We start from the raw sequence: 19,202 nt of genomic DNA, 5'->3' as shown, positions 1-19,202 counted from the left end.
TCACTCCCAAGAATGCCTCTAGTAAGTAGACCACAGACCATGCCCCATGACCATTTGCATGTAATGGCCATGTGATAATTGCATGTACTTCCCAACTACTACTTGTGAATGGTTTGACAAGCTACACTTTCTAGGTAGGCAGTTTCAAGCATGGCCTTCTTATGTACCCTGCAAGAGCTTCTGCTACTATGTGGTGTCTGGAGGGTTCACATTTCCTTTAAGTTATCCTTTCACCCCTCTCATTCTTTTCCTTAGCTGGTCCAACTCCCCACCCACAACTTTATACAACATTGTTATGATTGGGCTTCAACGCCAACAAGGCCTCTAGTAAGCACCTCACACAACAAAAGGCACAATTCTTATTCATAATCTTTTGTGATCTGCATGTATTACTTGTGAACAGTTCCTCTACGCCCTCCAATAGCTTACTTCAGTTCCATGTAATAGCTTATGTTCCCTACAAGTTTATGCTCCTTGCAATATCTTGCATCAATATTTCTTACCTACAAGTTACGTTTTGAATATTTTTTTCCCTTCTCTCGGTTCTTCTATGGCCTACAATTGCTCCAAAGCATGCATTACCAAAACTGAATGAATGGAAAAGGCGTGAATGAAAAATCTCAAACAATGTCACTAGTAAGTGTACTAGAAGTGTTCCCTACATCTGTAAATGAATTGCTGCTAGATACTAGTAGTACATACATATGTTGTTGCAAAAAATCTATTTATTTAAATATTCCAAATCTTATAGTGGGCTAGTTTTATACTTGTCTTCTAGTTGGATACCTCAACTGCCTTCTAAACGTTGTAGAATTCATCCATTCTTGACAAGATGTTTTTCAGATAAGATTCTGTATAGATAAAGGCTACCATTTAGGCCTTCATCCCCTAAAGAAGTACTTTAAGAGAAAAAAATTAAAGGTTCCTTCCACTTACAACAAAAGGCACATGTTTTTTATCAGAACATTGTACTAGAATGATCCCTTTACAGTAGTTATAGAGAAGTAGAGAAACATAATAAAGCATCAAATATGAAAAAAAATACCTTGATGCATTAATTTTCCTTCACTTCACAATATCATGCCCCCTCTGTTACTTCTATGGTCTCCTTTAGCTCCTCTATTCCTTTGTCCCTTATCGTGTTATCTCCAAGATTTTTTATGAGGTAGTTGTTATCTTTTCAATTCGGGAATTCATAGAAGGGATGTCAGATAAGAGGGTTTGCACTGTCAATGATCCATTTGGTATGTATGAAAATGTTGTGTATACAACTTGCATAAATCCAAGGTGTTCATGAAGCTTATCCTGAAAACATTGTGTGTACAACTTGCATAAAACCAAGGTACTCATGAAGCTTATCCTAAAATGTTCAAGCAAGCCAAAATCTAGATATTAAAGAAAAGAAGCACAAAGTACATGTATTTAAATTTTCTCAAAATGGCATAATGGTTTTGACATGAATTCAAATTTTTTTGTTTGATTGAATTTTACAAGAAAATACCATATGTTTAACTGATCGTGCATATGCTTCTTGATAAAGGTAGTTTGCTTTCATTTTGTTGGCAATAGGATATCACAAGATATCTTACCAAAAAATCATAAGTTTATAGTCATTTAGCAAAAATCGGTAAAGAGGAAGGTGTGGGGAACATTTAGATTAAACCCTTTAGAGAGAATTGGAAACATATTTTTGTATAAAATGTAATAATTTTTCAAAAAAAAAAAATCAAATTTAAAGTTCGACAAAGAAATTTATGCATGGGTTTATAACATACTTATAAATTTTGTGGATTGTAACTAAATGTTACAAAATATGCAAATATTGTTTTAGCATATTCCATTCCAGAAGAATTTCATCAATGGATATGCATGTTCATATGTCATTTTTTATGTTTCTTCTTCAACTATAGATGGAACTCAATCCACTATATCTCTCTTTTGAGGAATTGTTCTTAGGTCAATCAGAAAGACACTTATGGTCATTGGGACTAGCTCTAATGTTTCTAGCATTGGTGCTAAATATGTCATTGGATCTTCTACCAAGTAAAATGGTGGCCAAGTTGAACCAACCTTGGGACTGATCATTATTTGTCATCATTTCACTCTTATTTATAGTCATCTTTTTAACCATTTGTGCCATTTTTTCATCTGTTTCTTATCCCATTTTCCACAAGACCTCGTGAACACCTGATAAATATTTCCAACACTCAAAGTGGTTAAATTTCATACATTTTCTTTTCTTTTAATGAATTAATTAGGAATATGTTTGGTTTCACTAATGACAGTTTGGCTAGTTCATGTTTCTATAGCTTAGTCCAATTTTTGTAGCTATCTCCATGGTTAAGGTAGTAGCACCACTCTAGAAGGAAATGCGACACTTGGACTTGGTTTCTAGAAGCTGCAATATGGATTTGTATTGGTCAAATTCCACCCAGCTTACACGTGTGGACGTCTAATAAGAGATCAAAGGAAAAATGCAGCAGTTTTGACCAACAAACTTCAAACACATTTTTTGAGCAAATGAAAATGAATTTGAAAGACGAAAACATGTGTTTATTTCAAAACCACCCAAATTAGGTTATCGTTGAGAATTATCCTCAAATTTGTTACTGTTTCGAAGATTCATTGGGTTCTTTGGATCCCCATTTTGAAGATTGCGTGAGAAAACGGTTTTGTAATTTCACAATCAACACCCAGCGACCAAAACGATTGGAACAAGCTGTTATTTAGTGAATTTATTGCAGGGATATCATTCTTATCATATATGGGCTAACGTTGATCCAAGGAGTTTTGAGACAATATAGTTATCATTTTTATTTCATTTTTTTTCAGTATTTTCTTCGATTTAATTTTCAGTCCCTTTAAATGTTTGAATTCTTTGTTTCAATATAGTTTTCTTACATGCTTTCTGTCTATTATAGGTTGAGTGCTAAATATAAACTTTAAAATTCAAAAACACTTTCCTTAAAGTATTTTCTTTCTTTTTCCATGGTTGTTGTAGTCATCATTTTATATATATCATTGGTTCTCGATAGAATACCCACATTAGTAATCTTTGGAGACTCTTGCACTTGAAATTTTATCAACAGATCATTGTTTTTTCACTACTTTCTATAATAGTTTTAAATTCCAAGTTTATAGAATAGTTGTGCTTCCAATCTGATAGTCATATTTCATTTGAATTGTTTAGATTAAATTTATTTCAAGACTCATAGATTAAAATTAGAGTAGAATTGTTTTACAGTTCATAGAATAAATTTCCATTTTCAAGTTGGTTAGGTAGATTTCCTTTCATTGTTTAATAAAATAGATTTTAATTTATGTTCAGTAAAATATATTTTAATTTATTGTTCAATTAGAATATATCTCGAAATTTTCATAGTATAGGTTTCTTTAAAATTTCATTTAAATTTCAAAATTTTCAGTTTGAATTCATTGTCCTTTCTAGACAAAACATGTGCATATGTGTATCAAACTTTAGTCATAAATAGGTTTAAATACTGATGTGCAATTAGATTAGTTTCTTTCAATTGAAAGTATATATCCTAGCACATATAGTGCGCATGTACTTCACAAGTTCACGAAACCCGATTTTGACAATTAATGACAAGTAATTTAATAGTCAATTAAATTACCCCACATTTTGGCATTGTTGTCAGGGAAGTATACATAGGTGTTAGCTTTAAATTGCATCTCATTCTTAGTTGCATCCATTTAGTTTCATAAGCTTAATCTCATTTTAGTACATCCTAGAGGTAGATTCATTAAAAAAAAGTCAAAAAGACTTCAATCACCTACCACACCCAATAAATCACGTGGTGCAGTAAGAGCCGGATCACCTTCCACATACTGAATTCATATTTTTGCATGTAGAAGAAGAGGTGAAAAAATGAGGTTGAAGAAATCGATGAAAATGATATCAATGAGGAAGATCCTTTTGGATTTACCATTCAAGAAACTAATATCAATGTTCATATGAAAAACATCCCTCCATCCATACTTCCTAGATTCAAAGGTATGAGATCAAAAGACCCGAACACCTTTCTTTTCGAATTTGAAATCATTTGTAGATCTTTTGGCTACTCATTACACACTCAAAAATTGAATTTGTTTCTAGAAATGTTGAAGAATAAAGCTCTTACATGGTTCATGAATTTAGGAAAAAATTTCTATACGGACATGGGATGATATGAAACATGTATTTTACGAAAAATATAAATATTAACGCATACACCAGGACCTTATAAATGAAGTCTTTAAGATGAAGCAAAAAGAGGATGAATGCCTAGAATATTTAGTGGAGAGGTTTACTTATAATATCAAAAGATCTAAATTACATGATTTAGAATTGGACACATTAAAAGCTCTCCTACTAAATCTATTAGGGATGAAAGGATTAATCTTCTTAACCTAATGAGAAAAAGAGATGTCTCCCAATTGTCATTTCAAGGTATTTTTGAATTGTGCAAGAACATATAAAGAGGAAAAGAAAAGTATGAAAGATACCCTCAAGCTCCAGTTATGGCAAGAGTAAGTAAGTCGGCATGAGGATTGGTAAGTCAAATTGAACTTAACAATTTACTAGACATTCTTGGTAATTTAAATGAACAAATCAATATGCTAAGAATGAAAAACAAGAAAAAGAAGAATAAATTTCCTTTTTCAAGTTGATTATGTAGATTCAGTTTCATTGTTTAATAGAATAGATTTTAATTTATGTTCAGTAGAATAGATTTTAATTTATGTTCAGTGGAATAGATTTTAATTTCTTGTCCAATTAGAATATATCTCGAAATTTTCATCATATAGATTGCTTTAAAAGTTCATTTAAATTTCAAAGTTTTCAGTTTGAATTCATTGGCCTTTTTAGACAAAACATGTGCGTATGCTTATCAAAATTTAGTCATAAATAGGTTTAAATACTCATGTGCAATTAGATTAGTTTCTTTGAATTGAAAGTAGATATCCTAGCACATATAGTGCCCATATACTTCATAAGTTCACAAAACCCGATTTTGACAATTAATGACAAGTAATTTAATAGTCAATTAAATTACCCAACATTTTGGCGTTATTGTTAGGGAAGTATACATAGGTGTTAGCTTTAAATTGCATCTCATTCTTAGCTTCATCCATGTAGTTTCATAAGATTAATCTCATTTGAGTACATCCTAGAGGTTGATTCATTAAGAAAAAAGTCAAAACGACTTCAATCACTTACCACACCCACTAAATCACGTGGTGTAGTAAGAGCCAGATCACCTTCCACATTCTGAATTCATATTTTTGCAAGTAGAAGAAGAGGTGAAAAAAGGAGGTTGAAGAAATGGATGAAATGATGTCAATGAGGAAGATCCTTTTGGATTTCCCATTCAAGAAACTAATATCAATGTTCATATGAAAAATATCACTCCATCCGTACTTCCTAGATTCAAAGGTATGAGAACAAAAGACCTGAACACCTTTCTTTTTGAATTTGAAACACTTTGTAGATATTTTGGCTACTCATTACACACTCAAAAATTGAATTTGTTTATGGAAACATTGAAGAATAAAGCTCTTATATGGTTCATGAATTTAGGAAAATTTTCTATAAGGACATGGGATGATATGAAACAAGTATTTTTGGAAAAATATAAATATTAACGCAGACACCAGGACCTTAGAAATGAAGTCTTTAAGATGAAACAAAAAGAGGATGAATGCCTAGAATATTTAGTGGAGAGGTTTACTTATAATATCAAAAGATCTAAATTACGTGATTTAGAATTGAACACATTAAAAGCTCTCCTACTAAAAGTTATAAGGGATGAAAGGATTAATCATCTTAACCTGATGAGAAAAAGAGATGTCTCTCAATTGTCATTTCAAGAGATTTGTGAATTGTTCAAGAACATATGAGGAGGAAAAGCAAAGTATGGAAGATACCCTCAAGATCCAGTTATGGCAAGAGTAAGTAAGTTGGCATTAGGATTGGTAAGTCAAACTGAAATTAACAATTTATTAGACATTCTTAGTATTTTAAATGAACAAATTAATATGCTAAGAATGCAAAACAAGCAAAAGGTTGAGGGTGTTGCTTCATTTATATTTTTCCCTAAATGTAGAAAGAAACATTCTTTGCATGAATTTGCACTTGATAACATTGAGATTTGTGAAATTTTTGCAGGATCACATACTACTAAAGATCCCCATCATTACCAAGGTTAAAGGTAATTTACCAGGGAGAAAATCAAACACCAAAACAATCCTGTTATGTAGCTGTAAGAAGACCATGGCAGTCTCATCAACCTTGTATGATGGAAGGGTATTTATTCAAGGAGAGGGTTGGATATTGTGGGAAGGGACATGAAACATCAAGGCTTAAAGGTTGTAAGCTTATTCTCCATTTTATTAATATAAAAGAAATTGTTCTTTCTCAATTATTTCTTTGTTGATATAATTTGTGGGATTACTTGACCACCCGCACACATTATGATTTCATATTGATCAATTTACGATATATGATTGAGTTAATTAGTTCATTTATCTCTTATGCTATATATTGGATGCTTTGAACTTGTGTATGTTTCTCTGTCTATGTAGATTTGCTTCAGGATGTCACAGAGAAGCTGTGGGAAGCAATGGGAAGATCTATAAAGAATCGAGGAGAAGTGGAGGGTCGAAAGCTATGAAAGGGACTGTTGGGTCCCTATAATACTAGTGATTACCCTAATACTAGTGATTACCCCATTACTATTGTAGTTGTATCCCTTATTAATATTGTTGTGCCCCTATTGCCCCCATATTGTTATTATTATGCCCCATAGAATCACTCTATTGTTATTTTTGTGGCTTTATATTATTATTGTTAGGTCGGCTGGGTTATATTGTGACTCCTTAGACTCCTATATATAGAAAGGAGGTTTTGTCATTTGAATCATCCAATAATTGTTCATTTATGTAATGTAAAGGAGGTTGCCCCCTCGAAGAGGTTGAATTCTAAGGCGTGGATCTATCTTTTCTATCTTTTTCTTGAGCTGGTTCATAACATTTGGTATCAAAGCTTTGGATTCTAGGGTTTTGCTGCTCCAAACAAGTCATCATGGAATTTTCGCTATAATTTTTTTCAGCGACGTTTAAGAAGCTAAAAGAAAAACCCATTTGAGAAGAAATCACGCTAAATCTCGGGTCCGAATTTCAGAACTTTTTGCGCTATATTTGTGGAGATATGATCTGAGGAAGTTGGTCTTTTTGTAGACTCCTAAATTACATTCCAAATAGGTGACCTGGGAAAATCATCATAACTTTCTCTCTGAGCATCAGATTGAAATTTCGTAAGAAGGTATAGAAAGAGGACAGACTGTAGTTTCTTGTATATCTTTTTCAGAGCCAAAGGTTGAAATAGGGACATGTGGCACGTCATACAAGTTCGCTCTACTAAACTAGTCTATAATCAGGTCACTGTGGGAGATTTGACATAACTCTTCCTTGGAGAATCCAATTGGGATCAGACTGGTGGCATTGGAAGGAGGAGACAAAGGGCTACTACAGGTTGAAATTTTAGAACTGTATGATCCGAAATTACAGAGAGACATTAGAGGCAATATCGAGCTCCTAGAAAGTGGAAAAAGGTGTGTAGATTTTTTTAAATTTTTCCTTAAGCTTGGTTTGAAAAATTATTTTGAAGGAATTCAAAGGGCATAGTAGAGCATTGTTATCGGTAAATGATGCCTCGAGGAAAGAAAATGCAAACACCTAGTAAGCAACTTGAAAGCCCTAGCATGACTCATGAAGAAGAGGAAGAAATGCTACATGATATATCAAAATTACAAGACCAAGCGCAACAAATTTCACTCTCAGAAAAGCTAACATAAGCTAAGATAAATGGCGTGGAATCTAAGATAAATGGAGTGGAAGCTAAGATTGATGATTTGAAGACAGATTTGAAGAGAGACATGGCAGATTTGAAGACAGATTTGACAAATTTTCTACAAGAAATACTTACTAATGGTGAAAAGGTAGTAAAGGAAACTCATGATGCTAACAAAAGAAATGTTAATCATGATTTCATAGACTCTAATGTGGGATTGAAGACCCACCATATTCCAAAAATTGATATGAGGAAGTTTGATGGCAAGGATCCCGCAACATGGATATTACATATGGAGCAATTTTGTGATCTCAATAATGTGCAGAATAAACAAAAGGTACGTATTGCAACTTTATATTTGGAACCAAATTAGTTTGTATGGTATCAATGGCTTTGCTCTCGTAAACAAATTATCACTTGGGCGATTTTTATGGAGGAATTGACAGCACATTATGAGGATACAAAAAACAACACTTTTTTTAGCCAATTGATAAGTCTCAAACAAAAGGGTTCAATAATGGAGCACATTGAGGAGTTCCAAAAATTGAACATAAGGGTAAAAAATATTCCAGAGGAGCATAGGATTGATGTGTTCATAGGGACTTTAAAGAATAATATCCAACATGATGTTCGCCTTTGGGAACCTCATTCATTAGAGAAGGCATTCAGGTTAGCGAGAAAAATGGAAAGCAAAATTATGGCAACCAGGAAGCATACCACTCACAACTATAAAGATGGAAGTGTTGTTGCCCATAGTCTTCCACAACCTATAAGGTTGACACAACAACAATTGGAAGAAAAAAGAGCAAAAGCTCTTTGTTATAGTTGTGATAGCAAATACATTAAAGGTCATAAGTGTGCTGAGAAGAAATTATTCTACATAGATTGTGAAGAGGAAGAAGAAAAGGAGCAAGAAAGGTCAAAAGAAGAGGATATACTCCAGGAACAAAGCCTAGATAAAGAAGAAATGAATCCCACCATATCTTGTAATGCATTGGCAGGAATTACCACTCCTCAAACCATCAATATAGAAGGACAAATCAAGAAGAAAAAGGTAATAGCGTTGATTGATTTAGGAAGTACCCACAATTTTATTCGTTGTAAGGTAGCAAAAGAATTGAATTGCTTCTTATATCCAGCACCAGAGTGTCAAGTGATGGTTGCAAATGGAGGAACAATAAATTGCTCAGGAAAGTGCCATAATATCAAGCTATCCATGGGAGAATATGTATTGACTAGCCCAATGCTTTCCATTCCAATGGGAGGTGCTAATGTTGTACTAGGAGTCCAATGGTTACAATCCTTGGGTACAATAGCTTTTAATTTTCAAGAACTTTTCATGAAATTTTCTGTGGAAGGAAAGGAAGTTGAATTAAGGGGTATTGCAGGGAAACCGAGAAGGATAATCAACTCTAACGGTATGACAAAGCTTCTAAAAATGGAACAAAGAGGTGTAATTGCACAATTATGTTCACTAGATGTTTCCAAATTGGAATCATCTATTTCTCTAGATATCCAAAAAGTCTTGGACAATCATTCCAAGGTATTTGAGACTCCCAAAGGTCTCCCACCTATTCGTGACCATGATCATGCTATTCATCTGATTCCAGGAAGTGTTCCTCCAAACATCAGGCCGTACAGATATCCCTATGCCCAAAAGAGTGAAATTGAACATATGGTTGCAGAAATGCTAGAGGCTGGTATAATTCAACCGAGTCAAAGTTCTTTCTCTACTCCAGTAGTATTGGTGCACAAGAAGGATGGATCATGGCGCATGTGTCCGGATTATAGGGAGCTCAACAAACTCACTATTAACGATAAGTTTCCCATTCCTGTCATTGATGAATTACTGGACGAATTGCATGGATCAATTTACTTCACCAAGTTGGATCTTCGTTCAGGATATCATCAAATCAGAATGAAGACTGAAGACATTCCAAAAACAACATTTAGAACTCATGGGGGTCATTATGAATTTTTGGTCATGCCTTTTGGCCTTACTAATGCACCTTCAACATTTCAAGGTTTGATGAATTCCATTTTCAAACCATTCCTTAGAAAATTTGTGTTAGTATTTTTTGATGATATACTAATCTACAACAAGTCTTGGAAGGATCATGTTGAACATGTTGACAGGGTGCTACAACTATTGGAAGAGAAACAATTATATGCAAAAAGATCCAAATGTTTCTTTGGAGTACAAGAGGTGGAATATCTGGGTCATATTATATCTCTTGAAGGAGTTAAGGTAGACCCTAGCAAAATTAAAGCCATTAAGGAATGGAAAATCTCCACATCCATAAAGCATCTGCGAGGATTTCTTGGGTTGACAGGGTATTATCGCAAGTTTGTTAAGAATTATGGGAGAATAGCAGCACCTCTAACAACATTATTGAAGAAAGATGCATTTTCATGGACTCCAGCAGCAACAAAGGCCTTCGAACATCTTAAAGAGGCAATGTGCCAAGCACCGGTATTAGCTACACCGGACTTCACAAAAACCTTTATTGTGGAATGTGATGCTTCAGGAAATGGAATTGGTGCTATTTTAATGCAAGATGAAAGACCCATTGATTTTGAAAGTCGTCCAATCAAGGGAAAGTTTTTACACAAAGCTATTTATGAGAAGGAAATGTTGGCAATACTCCATGCACTTAAGAAATGGCGACCCTACATAATGGGAAGACACTTCAAGGTAAAAATGGATCATGATAGCCTTAAATACTTTTTAGAACAAAGATTATCCTCTGAAGAGCAACAAAAGTGGGTCACAAAGATGTTGGGTTATGACTTTGAAATCATCTACAAAAAAGGGAAGCAAAATGTGGTGGCAGATGCACTCTCAAGAAAGGATGAGGATGTGGAAGCATTGTTGTGCGCCATTTCTATTATCCAACCAGATTGCATAAACGAAGCAAGGGAGGAATGGAAGAATGACGAAGAAGTGTGGGCACTTATTCAAAAGTAACAACAAGATTCCAGTACGTCTAATACATTTAGCTAGCAAAATGATTTGTTATGGTACAAAGATCGCTTATACCTCTCTAAGAATTCCCAGCTAAAACAAAAGATTCTTATGGAATTGCACACTTCTCCCTTAGGAGGGCACTTAGGATTTTTAAAAACTTACCACAGGGTTAAGAAGGAATTTTTTTGGGATAGCCTTAAATCAGATATTCTAAAGTTTGTGGCGGTATGTTTGGTTTGCCAACAAAATAAAGTTGAAACAATTAAGACACCGGGTCTATTACAACCTTTATCCATTCCAAGCCAATGTTTCAATGGATTTTATCACAGGTTTACCCAAGTCTGAGGGAAAGAGTGTCATCATGGTGGTAGTTGACAGACTTACCAATTATGCACACTTTTGTGCATTATCACATCCATTTAAAGCCAGTACAGTTTCTTCTGCATTTATGGAAACAATTGAAAAGGTACATGGAAACCCAAAGATTATTGTAAGTGACAGAGATCTCATTTTCACTGGAAATTTTTGGACAGAATTATTTTCTTGTCTTGGTACTCAGTTAGCTCATAGCTCATCTTATCATCCTCAATCTGATGGGCAAACTGAGATAGTAAACAAATGTTTGGAAGGATATCTTCGTTGCTTTGTATTTGATAAACAGACACAATGGGTCAAATGGTTGCCTTTGGCTGAATGGTGGTATAACACTTCCTTCCATACACCAACAAAAATGACCCCATTTATGGCACTTTATGGATATCAGCCACCATCCATCACATCATATTTAAGAGAAAATTCTAAGGTTCAAGCAGTGGAACATCACATCGAACATCAACAACAAGTCCTCCAACTCTTAAAGGATAACCTCGTGTTGGCACAGAATAGAATGAAACAATAGGAAGATCAACATCGCAGTGAAAGAAGTTTTGATGTAGATGATTGGGTATTCCTACGACTACAACCGTATAAGCAATTGTCCCTCAAGCAAGCTAAGAAGGATAATAAATTATCACCAAAGTATTATGGTCCGTACAAGGTGTTGCAAAAGATTGGTACTGTGGCATACAAATTGGAGCTTCCTGCAACTTCTCAATTGCACCCATTTTTCCACGTTTCATGTTTAAAGAAGGTTATAGGTGACAAGCTCCCAGTTCAAACAATATTGCCAGAACTTGACGAGGAAGGAAAAATTATATTGGAACCAGAAGAAGTCACAGAAACAAGAACTCGACAGCTACGAAATCGATCAATTTCGGAGTATCTTATCAAGTGGAAGAACTTATCCACTGAAGATTCCACATGGGAGGATGAGAATTTTATACAGAAGCATCCAGAACTACTCAAGCGTTGAAGACAACACTTTTTTGAAGGAGAGGGGCATGTTGGGTCCCTATAATACTAGTGCTTACCCCATTACTATTGTAGTTGTATCCCTTATTAATATTGTTGTGCCCCTATTGCCCCCATATTGTTATTACTGTGCCCCATAGAATCACTCTATTGTTATTTTTGTTGCTTTATATTATTATTGTTAGGTCGGCTGGGTTATATTGTGACTCCTTAGACTCCTATATATAGAAAGGACGTTTTGTCATTTGAATCATCCAAGAATTGTTCATTTATGTAATGTAAAGGAGGTTTCCCCCTCGAAGAGGCTGAATTCTAAGGTGTGGATCTATCTTTTCTATCTTTTTCTTGAGCTGGTTCATAACAGGTACTTCATCAGGTATGTTGATTAAACGATAAATGATCTCGATCATAATGTTTGTTTGAGTGAATCAAAATCTAGAGAAAGGTAGTAGTTCCTTGTTGTTTGTTAATAGATTTCTCTGAGGTCTAAGGAGATCGCTCTTGTCCGTAAGATGGATTTGTCCACATAACATTGACTATAAGGAGAACTACACAGCTCAAAAATAACACATTAGCCCTCTACAGAATGGTAAATCTAATAAGAAAAACATTTCATATGATAGTCTGGTAAACACATTAACAACAAAAAAATACACTAAATAAATCTTCATAACTTTTTTTTCTCCATCTCCTTGCTCTCTGCTTAATATGCCAACTGAAATATTCTTCTAATACCTTCTACAACTTGTGTTTTTTTTCTACGAGTCTTTAGGAAATATGCATAGTTTTCTCCACTAGCATACACTTCTCTTCTCACACACTAGCAATACATCTAACCAACCTCAACTCCTCAATGTAATAGCAGTAGAGAGCTAATCATCTTTGATTACACGCTCTTGATTGTTTCGGTACTTTGATATTTATCCTCCTTGACCTAATCCTCCATGATATTCATTCAATGAGAGATCTTATCAACTTGAACCCTCTTCTGGAAAACTTCCTCGGACTTTTTAACCCATTAACAAGTGCAAAACCAAAGTATATTCCCCTGCAATTACGTGGAGTGCATACAGAATCTAGGAAGCTTTAGCCACAGGGAGTAGTGCTCCTCTTTCATTTTGGAAGTGCATTATACCACACCTTACAGAAGCTAAACCTATGTTATAATGCACTATGCATGCTTGTTTACCTATGTTACCGTATCTTAACCCTTATTCTTGCAGCCTTCTTCCACCATATTTCCAGCTCAACTTCAGGACATAACATGCAACCATGAGAAACAATGACACTCATAGGCAACCACACATTGGACCAATACAAGAGTTTGAAACATTATTCCAAGGCTACACACTACTAAGAACTAGTTGATATGAAAGGAAACATTACAATACCAACATGCCCCCCATTGAAATTGATTTTCAACAAAAAACCTCACCTTTGATGCTAAGCACAACACTCTATCCCCCTTTGACATAAATGGAAAAAGATAATATCCACACTAAATAACAATGTCAATAATCTGAGCAACAATATTGCAGAGATAGAGTACAGATAAAAGCTCATATCTGGAGCATATGTTAGAGGATGATGGAGCTATTATGCATCTATGTGCCTAACATACTTGTGGTGTAGTTTGTTTGATGTCAATTATTGTTAATATGTTCATGGAGCTGATGTAGTAGAGTTCAGATTATCAATGTGTTTGTGATTAGAGAGGTTCCATTAGAGAGTTTATTGTTGTAGCTTCATTGGATGTTGAAATTTTTATTGTATGTTACTGCACGGTTTGATTTTGAATAGAAGATTGATTGTGTGGGCTAGTGTATTGATTGAGTTTGTATTGCAAAGATTGTGTTGGAGGGCATGTATTCAATGTTTAATTTATATGAGTAGGTTGTTATTGTGAGTCTAGTATGAAAATGGGTGAGATGTGGCTCAAAAGTGTTTGTATGAAGAGATTGTTGACCATGGACAAGAACAAGAAGAAGATATATCAAAAGAAAAACAATAGAAAACAAGTAAAAAAAAGTTTCAAGTTTAGAAGAACTCCTATTCTTTTTGGTTAAGAATGGTGAATAATTACCAGGTTGTCCTTGGACATGTAATTATGACGATACTATTGAGATTTATGGGTTTGAAGATGATAACCAGTTGATTTAGATTAATCTTTCAGATAAAAGTGGAGGTATTCCTTTTGGAGAAGAAGTTAGTAGCGATGATGAGAAAAGGAGAGAACAATTGAAGATCAAACTCAACATTAGATATAGTAAAAATTCACTCACATGAAAATAGAGTTTTGAAGACAATGCTTCAAATTCTTGAAGAAAGAGAGAATAATTTCAAGGAAGAAATTTCTGATTTGAAAACCCAACTAGAGGAGGCAAGGAGAACTAAAGAGGAAGTGAGCAATCACATGAATGAGATTAAATAAAAATGTGAAGCACTAAAAATCGAAGCAAATTTTGCAAGAGACGAATTAAAAAGGAGTGGATCTAGCACAGAAGCATCTACAAGCATATCAAGAAATGTTAGCAACAACGTGAAAAAGTAGAATCATCAACAAGACCATGAGCATGAAAATGGAGAATCATTAGATCCAACTTGTTTTTAGATACTTTCACCTTCACCTTTGGATATTCATATGGGCAGTAAGAAGGATCTTACAAGGGATTCCTTGAGTGTTAAAAAATATGTTGAGAAGATCAAAGAGATCCATATGCAAGGATATGGGCCACTGAAAACACTATAGGAAAATACAGTTCTAGGCGCTATCAACACAACACAGGGAATTCGTTCAAGGTGGAGATAGAGTATGGTTATAGTTTAAACAAGGAGAGACTACAAGGTCTTCGTAAAAAAAATGAAGGCTTTGTGATATGGTTCTTTTGAGATAAGAGAAAAGGTCGGAGAAGTAGAGCAGAGAAACCTCACTTTCTACCTATGTTTCTCTCCAGAAAGAGTTTACTAGGTCATATCTTGATTCAAACCATGGTTTGTGAGTTTTTATTTCGCTATTATTTATTTTCTGGATAATTTTAATTTTCATGCATACACAATTTAATAGTACTATATAGATCCAGAAATTTAAATAGAAATAAAACTATGATAGTGGCTATTATGGATTTTCAAATATAGTTTCATTAGATCTATTTTGAAGAATTATCCAATGGAATATCCACGAAAATTTATTGATCAAATTAAATTTACCGAGTAATCACATAATAATAAATTGAAGTCTAGTGATGACTAAAATAAGGTTAATGATCCATTTAATTAATTGAGGTTGTTGGAGGGGAGAGACTCGATGTTAGAAAGGCGTGTGATGGTGACTAACAACATAGCATAAAACTTGATTAGTTAGCAAGGGAAAATTATTTAGTAGATCCATGAGGATCTACTCAGAATCAACATCACTAGTTTACCAACATAGTAAAAGGGAAACTTACACATATCATTTTATATATGTGTGTGTGCCAAATAATCGCTGACATCCTAAATTGCACTAATAAGAATTGCGTGTCATGGAGATAATTGAATATTTTAGAATGGTGAGGATGTGAGGGAATCAAGGTAGAGGAGACTCATCACAATGTCCACCTCCTCCAAGAACCCCACTGCCATCACCAGAGCTAGCTCTCATATTGTGCTCTGTAGAGGTAATTAATGAGACTTTAAGAGGACACGAAACAACTGAGGTGGACCTAGAGTGTCTTCCATCAAGGGTGGGAAATGTCAAGGGATCGAAGGACATTAATAGAGTATCTCCAACTAGGGAGACTACTAGGGAGTTGTAAAATATTAAGCCTCGAGAATTTTCTAGAAGTTGTGCAAGCGAACAAGTAGAAGCCTGGTTGGAGGCAATGATAAGATGTTTCACACTAAGAGAGTATACTTCCAATTTGAAGGCTAATATAGAGATATTCCAACTCAATGATAGTGATATTAATTCATATTATAATTGATAAAACAATTAGTACTATTCTAAATTTTTTAATTATAAAAAATATTTCATTTAATTTATTAAATATAAGTAGATTTAATTGATTTTGTTATGTTACAAACAATTTATTTAGAAGGATACTCACCATATGGATATTACATTAAAGAAAAATTAATTAATGATAATTTGTATTGTTAACCTCAATATTTTATAATGAAGAATATAATTTCATATTTAAAATATGAAATTTATAAATAATGTTGTTAATAGTTAGCATAAATTTTAACACCAATTTCAAAATGAAATATATTTATATAAATATAATTTTTATTTTGTTAGCCAATTTATAGTTTACAACACGTTCAACCTTTGGCCTGAGAAACCACGACCTAGGGGCATCTAAGCCATCAAAATCACCATGGGATTGTGCACTGAATTATTTCCCACGAACTGGTGACCTTCACATCACGAAGTGACTTAACTGTATACCCCATCACCATCGAATGAGCTTATATAAATATAATTATTTTAATTAATATAATTCCCAATTAAATATATTTATATAAATATAATTATTCTGATTATATTATAATTAACAAAAATATCTGACATTGTTATTATTATATTCAATGTGAGTCAATTCAAGTGAAGTAGTATTACCTTAAATGTGATTCAATTTAAGCCTAGGATATGGTTATTAGTAGATGATCTTTTTGTTTCTCTCATGTTCTCATTAATTTTATTGCAATGTTACTTGTTGTCTAAAGCAAATAACATTTTAAATTTTATGGACCAATAAGTTTTTGTGGCTAAAAGATTATATATATATATATATATATATATATATATATATATATATATATATATAGTATATAATTTTTAATATTTTATATTTATAGTATAGATATGTTAATTTTGGATCTACATAGTTGCGAGATGAATGAAATCTTTTGAGATGCAAAAAGTCTAAGATATTAAAATTTATTTATAAGTGGAGAGTTGTAATTCTATGTGATTAATAGATCCACCGTTAAACAAGTATGGTTATATATGTGTGTGTGTGGAAAGAGTATGCCATCTCTTTCATCTTGAGCAACAAGATAATAAAAATATTTTATTTGTTAACTATTTGTCATTTGTTTTATAGAAAATATATCTTTACAAATATCTTATAACAAAACTATCTAATTTCAGGTTTGCTACATATTGCAAATTTGATCTTGTAAGTTTGGAGATGTTTAACCTACATGTTAATCATGGTCATTGGGGCCTTAAAGACACTCCGTCTTTCAACTTGGCATTGCTTCTAAAAAAAATTTGGAAAGCAGTTAGCAGTGATGGACTCTGGAATCAAATCATCATGGATAAATATCTGTAGAATATGGATCTCATTGGCTCGCTACATGTTGGTGCTTGAGACCCTCCTTATTTTTTACTATCATCGAGTAGTCTCCTTGATACTATGCATTGGTTGTTTGGGAATCTCAGGTGGGACGTTGGCTCGAGATCTATCATGGAGATAGGCCTAGACTCACTCTAAGGCATGATTGGTCCGCATTTATTAACTCTTCCTATCATTAGATTTATGCAAAATCACAAATTTTTTGTGATTAAAGATATTGCAAACATTTATATTTCCTCTCCTCCATTCACACATTGGAAGGATGCAACTGAGCTAGAGATTTTAGATCCCCTTATTCTGAAATGGCAATTATATATTACCATCTTCAAACTCTCTCGAATTGTCCTCTCTCCAAAAGAAGACAAATTTATTTGGTTTGGTGGCTCATAGGAGGGAAAGGTAATTTTTCAAGAGACATATCGGATAATCACCCAACTTGCCAAACATATTTTGTTTTTCTCTTGACTTGCTTGGTCTTGGAAATGGAATTTTCCTCTGAAACTCAAGTGTTTTTCCTGGTTGGTGGTACACAACTAGATTCCTAGCAAATGCAACCTTTTCCTTTTCTTTAGAGATGACATCTATCACCTCTTTCTCCACTATCCCTTTGCCACATAGGTTTGGACATGCGTTTTACACTTGATAAACTCCAGTGTCTCTTGCCTTGTAGGTGGACAATGGATCATCAAACCCATAGGACATTGGATTTATTTATCATTTGGGGAATTTGGCGATCTAGGAATGCTATTATATTTGAGCAAGTGATGCTTGATATCTGGAGGAAAAGTTGTAGAATCATATCTTACTATCTAGACTATTCTTCCTTCTATCCTACAGATTCTAAAAACCCTCCTCAACCTCGCAATATATGGTCTACTTTTCTTGTCTGTTTTTTTTATGGGCCACCATATTTTGGCATGTGTGGATGTGGTATGGCCATTCATTTAGGGCCACTGAGCTCCTCAAGATTTCACAGGCACTATGGCAATGGCTCCAACACTCTTGTTGAATTTCTTGCACTCTACGGGTGCCTTGCACTATGCTAACTGACTCGACCCTAAGGATTTTATAGTTTTTGGAGACTCCAAATGTGTGATTGATTAGGAAAATGATAAAGGTTCTTTAAACTCTCATCTCGACTCCTGGAAAAGAAGAAGTAACACCTTGATGAAAGTGTTCCACTTTGGCTCCATCACCCACATCTATTGGATCCAAAATTACAAATTCGATGGACTCTCCAAAGAATATTGCATTTAAGACTGTAGGTACAAGATCAAATTCAAATTTTTTGAGTATCCCAATTTGCAAGTGACCGGTCACATTGTGATCTAACACATCCGTTCTTGTCATGATTTTTAAACTATTCATATCAGCGAGAATCTATATTTTTGTATGGGGTAAGTTTCAATTTTGTAGAGAACTTGTTATAGTATAACCATATAAGTTTTAAATGTAGGGACACTGAGAAAATCCATTCTCTAGAATATGTTCACTCGCACGGTGTTATTTTTCTAATCTTAAAGGTGTGTCGATTTGAATATTTGTTCTATGTGACCCACATGGATTGCAATTTGTGCCCACTCCAGTGGCACTCATGATAGGGGCAACGGTCTAATCAAGACAGGCGGCTATAATGAGTCTTACATTTCGGGCCCATCTACTGTCGTCCAGCACACATGTGTTATCCATA

This window comes from Pinus tabuliformis, chromosome 4_1 (genome assembly GCF_031772625.1).
Source record: "Pinus tabuliformis cultivar Carrire ecotype Pingquan chromosome 4_1, CPIR1, whole genome shotgun sequence".
In the NCBI taxonomy this organism is placed as follows: Eukaryota; Viridiplantae; Streptophyta; class Pinopsida; order Pinales; family Pinaceae; genus Pinus; species Pinus tabuliformis.
This window is presented reverse-complemented; position numbering follows the sequence as displayed.